This window comes from Solanum tuberosum, unplaced genomic scaffold (assembly GCF_000226075.1).
Source record: "Solanum tuberosum cultivar DM 1-3 516 R44 unplaced genomic scaffold, SolTub_3.0 scf00141, whole genome shotgun sequence".
Lineage (NCBI taxonomy): Eukaryota > Viridiplantae > Streptophyta > Magnoliopsida > Solanales > Solanaceae > Solanum > Solanum tuberosum.
This window is the reverse complement of record NW_006239075.1, coordinates 568,196-577,629: the sequence shown is the minus strand read 5'-3', so window position 1 is coordinate 577,629 and position 9,434 is coordinate 568,196. Positions and strand designations below refer to the sequence as shown.

Here is a 9,434-nt window from a genome sequence, read left to right as displayed (position 1 = left end):
CCGATATTTTAGCCATCATTCCTCCATAAGGATTCCATATATCAATGGTGAGTCTTCTTTTAAGAGCCTTTTCCATAGGCCTTTTAAGTCCTGTTATTGGTATTGACTTTTTTACAAAGTCTGATTTCGTTTTGAAGTAATTCTTGAATAGTGATTTCCCCCCGGAGGAGTACTTCTGGAGGCGCGTTTGTGAGGTACCTTGCAATGTATAGAATTGACTCTATCCAACTCATTTTTGTTCAATATTTTCATGTCAATCACAATACAGGGAATTTCGAACTTAATTTTTGTACATATTTTATATTTTAGTGAATTTCTTAATATAGATATGGAGTTTGAGCACTCAAGGTTGTGACTTAGTGGTCAATGAGGTGGGTTGAGAACCATGAGGTAAGGTCCAAATTGCAGCGGAGATGAAAAATAGTAGGTGATTTCTTCCCATTTGTAATAGTGTAGTCCAAAATTCTCAGTGCATTCCAAGGAACAATGAGTTGTAAGATGTTTGAATAGTTTTTCCCGCTTTTATCTCTTTTTTGTTCACCACATTTATGACTACTCTCATGAAGAGACGATCGCCAATCTTGTCAGCAACTTGTTGCTACTTGTACAATATCTTTGTTGCTCCGTCTTCCAGTGTTTTCGGGACAGTGAAGACAGTAACAGTCGATGGAAAAGTGACTAATTTCATCTTCCAAGAAAGTATATATGATTCCGAAACTAGCTCCTCCACCTCCACGAATAGCCTAAAACAAGTCTTCCCCCATTGATTGTCTATCAAGTATCGTTCCGTTTGCATCGATCACATTGTCAGCTCCAAGCCCGAATTTCCTCATCATGGAACCATAAGCAGCGCCAGTAATATGACCACCAATTCCCAAACTCGTACAGAGTCCAGCAGGGAATCCAAGAGTCCTATTTTTCTTCGAAATCTTATAACACACCTCACCAACAATAGCACTAGCCTGAGCCCTAACTGAATTCTCTTCTATGTCCACGTGTACCTGTCTAACCTTAGAGAGATCAATGAGTACAAAATGAGACAACCCCATTACAGAAATGTACGAGAGCCTCTCATAGTCATGCCCTCCACTCCTAACTCTGAGTTGAAGATAGAGTTGTTTTGCACAAATTACAGATGCTTGGACATGGGATTCTTTCATTGGAATGAAAATCAGCTCAAGTTTAGGAACTGATGACATCAAACACATAAGATTTTGCGTTGTTGAATTTGTTGAGCCAAGATATTTATCTTGTAATGTTGAGTCATAGTTAGTTACTGATAGAGTTAGTTACTGATTACTATTAGCTAGATTAATTAGCTATCAAATTAGTTAGTTAGCTAAATAGATATTTCATAATTGTATATATACATACTTCTATCATTGAATGCAGTTTCAGTTTTGATTCTCAGAAATCACAGCTCACATTGTATCAGTTCTTCAGTTTCTCTTCTTCTTCTCATTGCAAGAAGATTTAAGCTCCCATCAATAGAGATCAATTCTTAGATTTGATATGGTATCAAAGCATATTGATTCTGTTCTTTCACTTCCGCATTATTAAGTTTTTTTTCCATTTTCATTCTCTACTTCGATCGATCTTCATCTAGATCTACTTCCAAAATTGAAGGCATTTTCCTCTGTAATTTTCTCACCAGCTACACACCTTCATCTTCAAGTATCAAATTAGCTCGACAATGGTTGTTGATCCTCCAACCACGAGCTCTGTTGCTGTAACGATGATCGATACAGGTAATCCTCTCTATATTCACCCGTCTGATAGCCCTAGTTTCACTTTAGCCCCCACTCCCTTTGATGGTACTGGTTATTGCTCATGGAAGAGAAGTGTTTTGAGATCACTTTCTGTGAAAAATAAATTGGGTTTCGTTACTGGTGAATACCCAAAACCTGATACTCCATCTACGACGGTTCGTCAGTGGCAAAGATGTGACAATATGGTCACCTCATGAATTTTGAATTCCCTTTCAAAGGAAATCGCAGACAGTGTTGAATATGTCGCCAACTCGGAGGAACTTTGGAAAGAACTGCAGGACCGATATGATCTAACCAATGGAGCGAAATTGCATCAAATTCAGAAAGAGATAAATGATTTAAGTCAAGGTGCCTTGGACATTACTGGTTACTACACCAGAATGAAGAAATTGTGGGAAGAACTCAGTACCTTAGCAGCTAATCACATATGCAACTGTCGATGCACATGTGGTGCCAAAGATATCATGTATAAGGCTGAACAGGACAGGCGCTTGATCCAATTTCTCATGGGGCTAAACGAGGTTTACACAATAATGAGAGGAAGCATTCTCATGATGACTCATCTACCCTCCATGGGACAAGCATTTGCATTTCTTGTGCAGGAAGAAAAACAAAGGGAAATCAGACCACAACCAGATGTTTGTTGAATCTGCTTCTGTAGCTGTAAGTACTTCAGGCACTAAGACCTTCAAAACGAACTACACATCCAACACCAACACTAATGAAGCCAGCTCTAGTAGGTCTAGACTCTTTTGTGAGTACTGTAAGAGATCGGGACACATAAAAGACAAGTGTTACAGACTACATGGATACCCTTCTCAGCCAAATCAAGGACAAGGTCAGATCTCACAGAACAATTCATACAACCAGAGGAACTATGGATACAATCCACCTACAAACAATCAAAAGAACACAATTAATGGCTACAACAACAGGTTTAACAAGGGGAAATGAATAGCTGCAAATACACATTCTGATATGAATCTTATCAAGAGTGAGGAACCACCATATGAGAATCATCAGGGAACACAACTGTCCAAGGAACAATATGATCAACTGATGAACATGCTGCAACACTTCAATAATTCTGATCCACGCAGTGACACTCAAACTAGTGGAGCTGCAAACTTTGCAGGTACTATTGCTTGCTCATCTTCTGTGAATTTTGATAAACTGTCTTGTGGATGTTTCAAAGAAAAGGCTGACTTATGGATCCTAGACTCAGGAGCATCTCATCATATGACTTTCAATAGACAACACCTCACTAATATCCTACAATTACCTTACCATTTACTAGTGAAACTACCAAATGGTTACAATGTGAAGGTGACAAAAGTAGGCAATGTGGTATTATCATCTAAGATCACTCTATATAAGGTCTTACCAGTGCCATCTTTCAAATTCAATCTTATAGCCATTAGTTCTTTAACTTCACACATTAAAGGTGTCGTTTTGTTTTCTAACATTGCTTGTCTATTGCAGGCCCCTTCAATGAAGAGGCCTCTGGAGATTGGTAATATGCATAATGGACTTTACCTTCTATGCTCAAACTGTCTCAGGAAAGGGACCCGCATTTCTGAATCAGAGAGTTGTTTTTCCAATTCTGTTTTTCCTTCTAAATCCAATGTTGACACCCAATTTTGACCGACCTATAACCAATTTCGGAAATGCTATTCGATTAAATACTTATTTTCAAATATATTTCAAGTTTAAAATTTTAGTCAATTTTATCTAAAAATTATACATTCAGTATGCTTGATTTGTAAGAAATATTAAATTATTTTATTATTATACTTATCGATAGTTAAACTCGAAATAATTACTTTATTTAAATATTTTAAAATCTTAGATGTGTTCAATTATATGAAGATATTTTAATATGTGTAGTATTTTTTATTAATTGAATAGCATTTTTCTTAATTTTCCTCGAAATTGTTTAAATTGTAGCCTATTATTTTCTAATTTCTTTCAATTTTAGCCACCTCAATTTTATTTCAATTACAACCACCTTTTCATTTCAATTCTAGTCATATGCATTTCAATTCTAGCCATTCCAATTCTTCAATTCAATCTGATTTTAATTTTCAGCTTTTAATCCTAACCGTCCATCATTTAAGTTAAACCCTAAATCAATACTAGCCGCTCATCTAATTTCTTTTAACGGATGAGATTAAATCAATTATTTTTTTCCTATTCTAATTATCAAAAACACCAACCCTAACATAATGATTTTTCTTTCCTCTCTCCCTCTCTAGCAGTCGCCTCTCTCTCTCTCTCCTTCCCATCCGTCTCCGGCGAAAATCGCCACCACCAAGAGGCAGCCGCTGGTCTCCATCTCTCCCCTCGCCTCTTCTCCGTTCTCTCCTCTCTCAGCTAGCAGCAACAACAACTGCTCAGACCAGCAGCTCCGTCCGGCGACCAGCAGCACCAGTAGCAGCCACAACCAGCGAGCAGCAGCTCCAACCGGCGAGGACAGCCACCAGCAGTTCCAGCCGGTGACAACAACTCCACCGGACAACAGGTCACCGACAAGGAGAAGCAGCAGCTCCGACAACCAACAGCAACAGCAAGCACCGAACAGGTCTGGCAAACTCCAGCAGCAAACAACTCCGGCCAGCGACTGGTGAAGCCATCGCGAAGAGAAGCTCCGGAAACGAAGGCGACAACAACGACGTTGCTCGAACCAGCGTGCTCCGGCGAGATGGAACACCTTGGACAGCATTTGCTCGAACCAAATCTTAAAATCCTGGCTTGTTGAAGACGGATCTTAATAGATCCGTCCGGGTTAGTTCCTCTTTTTAGAATTTTCTATTATATATGTTAAATTTATACATGAAGAAACCATGATGTTCATACATGTGTATTCTAGGTGGATTTCATTTTTTTTTGTTTTATGATTCATTGTGAGTTTCTGATCGTTTGAATAGTCGTACATTTTAGTTATGTGATTTTAGATTGGTTTATCACGCTGCCCAGAACTTCAAAATTGTGTTACATGCCGGGATATACTATACTTTATGATCGTTGAGAATAAATGCTAATACTGATAAGAGTTTCTCGTAAAGGATAAAATCGACAAAGATTTACACCCAATTTTGACCGACCTATAACCAATTTCGGAAATGCTATTCGATTAAATACTTATTTTCAAATATATTTCAAGTTTAAAATTTTAGTCAATTTTATCTAAAAATTATACATTCAGTATGCTTGATTTGTAAGAAATATTAAATTATTTTATTATTATACTTATCGATAGTTAAACTCGAAATAATTACTTTATTTAAATATTTTAAAATCTTAGATGTGTTCAATTATATGAAGATATTTTAATATGTGTAGTATTTTTTATTAATTGAATAGCATTTTTCTTAATTTTCCTCGAAATTGTTTAAATTGTAGCCTATTATTTTCTAATTTCTTTCAATTTTAGCCACCTCAATTTTATTTCAATTACAACCACCTTTTCATTTCAATTCTAGTCATATGCATTTCAATTCTAGCCATTCCAATTCTTCAATTCAATCTGATTTTAATTTTCAGCTTTTAATCCTAACCGTCCATCATTTAAGTTAAACCCTAAATCAATACTAGCCGCTCATCTAATTTCTTTTAACGGATGAGATTAAATCAATTATTTTTTTCCTATTCTAATTATCAAAAACACCAACCCTAACATAATGATTTTTCTTTCCTCTCTCCCTCTCTAGCAGTCGCCTCTCTCTCTCTCTCCTTCCCATCCGTCTCCGGCGAAAATCGCCACCACCAAGAGGCAGCCGCTGGTCTCCATCTCTCCCCTCGCCTCTTCTCCGTTCTCTCCTCTCTCAGCTAGCAGCAACAACAACTGCTCAGACCAGCAGCTCCGTCCGGCGACCAGCAGCACCAGTAGCAGCCACAACCAGCGAGCAGCAGCTCCAACCGGCGAGGACAGCCACCAGCAGTTCCAGCCGGTGACAACAACTCCACCGGACAACAGGTCACCGACAAGGAGAAGCAGCAGCTCCGACAACCAACAGCAACAGCAAGCACCGAACAGGTCTGGCAAACTCCAGCAGCAAACAACTCCGGCCAGCGACTGGTGAAGCCATCGCGAAGAGAAGCTCCGGAAACGAAGGCGACAACAACGACGTTGCTCGAACCAGCGTGCTCCGGCGAGATGGAACACCTTGGACAGCATTTGCTCGAACCAAATCTTAAAATCCTGGCTTGTTGAAGACGGATCTTAATAGATCCGTCCGGGTTAGTTCCTCTTTTTAGAATTTTCTATTATATATGTTAAATTTATACATGAAGAAACCATGATGTTCATACATGTGTATTCTAGGTGGATTTCATTTTTTTTTGTTTTATGATTCATTGTGAGTTTCTGATCGTTTGAATAGTCGTACATTTTAGTTATGTGATTTTAGATTGGTTTATCACGCTGCCCAGAACTTCAAAATTGTGTTACATGCCGGGATATACTATACTTTATGATCGTTGAGAATAAATGCTAATACTGATAAGAGTTTCTCGTAAAGGATAAAATCGACAAAGATTTGATCTCCTATGATTTTGTTGGTAGTTGGATCATTTGGTAAATCGATTAATATTGGTGGTTTCTAATGCTAAACTGCTCATAATTCGGTTATTCCATTTATGAAGATTTGTAGATTGTCTTGCTAAAGGCTCGATTTAATAGTATAATGGTAATCGATTTTAGTATTAACTTATTAATATATGGATGTTAATATTTAACTGTAGTGTTCCTCCCTTACTTGAGCTTTAGAACGAACCTCTAATTACTCCGGTTATATGGTAAGCTCGTTGATACAGGGTTGGTGATATTGACCGAAAAGGTAATTATTCTCTACTACTAGAAATATGATCTACTGTCACGGTTACCTTACCGTTGCAATAGGCTTCTCTACCGTCGCTATAGCTCTAACGCCACGGTTTACCCAACCGCTACAACAGCTGGCGTTGCATTAGTTCTATTGGGACGGTTAATCAAATTGTAGCAGTAGATGGCACTATTGCGACGGTTTGTACATTAATAAATTACCAACGGTTAAAGTTCTATTGGTACGGTATTGAACCGTCGGAATTGAGCTTTATGCCACATTTATTTACAATCCATTGCCGACAGTTAACACCCTATTGGTACAGTTATTTACCGTCTCAATAGAGTTTTATGCGATAGTTCTTTGTAGGTTGTTGCTACAATTATTTTTACAACCATTTCATTCTATTGCAACGGTTGTTATATGGTAATGCATCAATTTTAAGCTATTATAATTGTTGCTCAATGTCTATTGCTACAGTTATTACGGGGTAATGCAATAATTCTTTACTTTTTGCAACAATTAATATATACATATTGCAACGATTAATATTAGGCTATCCCAACATATATACTATTGGTTCCACATATATTATTAATTTAGCCATTGCAATATTTTTATAACATAAAATACACATAAGAAGATCATGCGAAGAAGTTATATTTCATTACCAAAATTATAATCTAAGATCCATGGTTGGGTACAAAATATCGATAAAAGCAAAATATATAAACATTTTTCAACCATTCAAAAAGGGTGAAATTAATGTACATATGCACCACAATGTTTTCAATTTTCAAAAATAACAGATTTCCAGAACATAGGTAAAGTTAATGAAATGACCCAATAAGTTCTTAAAAATGTGCTTAAGAAGTTACCGGAAACTTGTTTAGCTATATATAAAAAATCAGTTTCGTTTTTCGAAAATCCGACTTCATATTCTTGTTTAGGGGGTCGAAATTGAATGGGAAATGGGTCTAACCCAAATTTTAGAGCAACCGTATCAAAATCCGAAATTTCCAAGTGAAGCCTTTTTCGAGGGTCTACTTTGGAGGGTCATATCTCCTAGCACACAAATTATTGGGTGGCCAATAACATATCCATGGAAAGCCCTTTGAGTTAGCTACCTAACGCACTTCGTTTTACCTCATCGGAGTTCGGACGAAGAAGTTATCCCATTTTCGTAAAATCTGTCCGGCAGGAAAGGCAATTTCCAGTGAGCGTTTTTACTGTTCACCCGCCTCATTTTTTTTTCTAAGTATTGGACCATTTTTTCCAAAGGGCATATGTTATTTCCTATATACCATTAGTTCAATTTTCATCTCTAAAACATTCCCAAAATAGGGCCTAGACGTGACATGGCGAATGAGGAACCCGCAGGAACCCCAAACAAGCCTCTCAAACTTGTCATCACACTTCATCGGTCGCGGAAGTACATTCAACATTAATTAACGGGAAATAGGGACTAAGGGCAAACCATTTCAAAATGACATCATAGAACAAGAGTCAAGCTCATTTACAAAATACTTGTCCAACGCACACCTCTACATACATAGATAGGACGGGGCCATGACATTCTACCGGCTCCCCTCATAGTCAAAATACAATTGCAAGCTAAAGTCTCAAAACATAGGAGTAGGAAACATAACATAGCCCTCGAATCATTGAGGACTCACCAACAAACTCGGATAAGCGTCGTACTAGCCACGTGAATGGAGAGAAGGATCAAGAGTAGCTCCGGTCCCTACATGGTGACATCATGTAGGCAAAATATGCGTTAGTACTTGGAATGTACTAAGTATGCGGGGTGCAACACAACAATAGACAAGGACACAATCGAAATACAAGAAATAGTTTCATAGGCATTATGAATAACAATATGAGGATGCATGATCAAAGTGAAGTCAAAACATGTTTAAGTAACTCTATACTAATAGTAGATATCATATGTGTATGCATGATCCAACCAATCTATAACCCCAACTTAGGATGGGGGATGCCGTTCACACCCGGACACCCTGGTGGCAAGGTATAAACCCCTCACATGGTTGATGTTGGTCACACCCCAAGCATCCTAGGTGGTGAGATATAAACCTCTCACATGATTAATGTTGGTCACATACCAAGCATCCTAGGTGGTGAGATATAAACCTCTCACATGGTTGTCCGGTTCTTTTCCCTCGGACCGGGCATGGTCATGTAACACTTTATATAGGAAATTCCATTAGGCTATAATGCAATCTCACGTATGGAATGAACATATACACAAGCTTAGTTTGTTATTAACACATCTCTGGATTTCCATACATCTTAAACAAGAATATGAAGTCGGATTTTCGAAAAACGAATCAGATTTTTATATATAGCTAAACAAGTTTCCGGTAACTTCCGAAGCACATTTTTAAGAACTTTTTGGGTCATTTCAATATCTCCCCCTTGGGAACATTCGTCCCCGAATGTGGAAGAGACGTACAAGGCAAGACTTAGTAAGAACATATCAGCCCCAACATGAATGCAAAATTTTTATTTAAACATCACTTCAAGATTTCAAAACTTAGTGTAAAGCATCCATAACTCATCAATTTAAACATATATGCACATTAATGATTCGGGGCTGAAATGTAAGACTCAATGGAGTACAAAGGACTTGATTTAATACCTTAGGCTTGAGTGGAGTTGAATAGATAAGGATAACGTCTTTGCATGTCCGCTTCGGCCTCCCAAGTAGCACTCTCCACTTGTTGATTTCTCCAAAGCACCTTAACGGACGCCACTTCTTTGTTCCTCAACCTTTTAACTTGTCTATCTAAGATCTGAACCGGGACTTCTTCATACGTCAAAT

The 9,434-nt window shown here is 37.8% G+C and overlaps 1 pseudogene; it reads right to left on the bottom strand.

Annotated features, from left to right (window-relative positions):
* Window positions 1-307: 307 nt before the first annotated feature.
* On the bottom strand, window positions 308-1,199 carry LOC102595904 (reticuline oxidase-like protein; annotated as a pseudogene).
* Window positions 1,200-9,434: the final 8,235 nt, after the last annotated feature.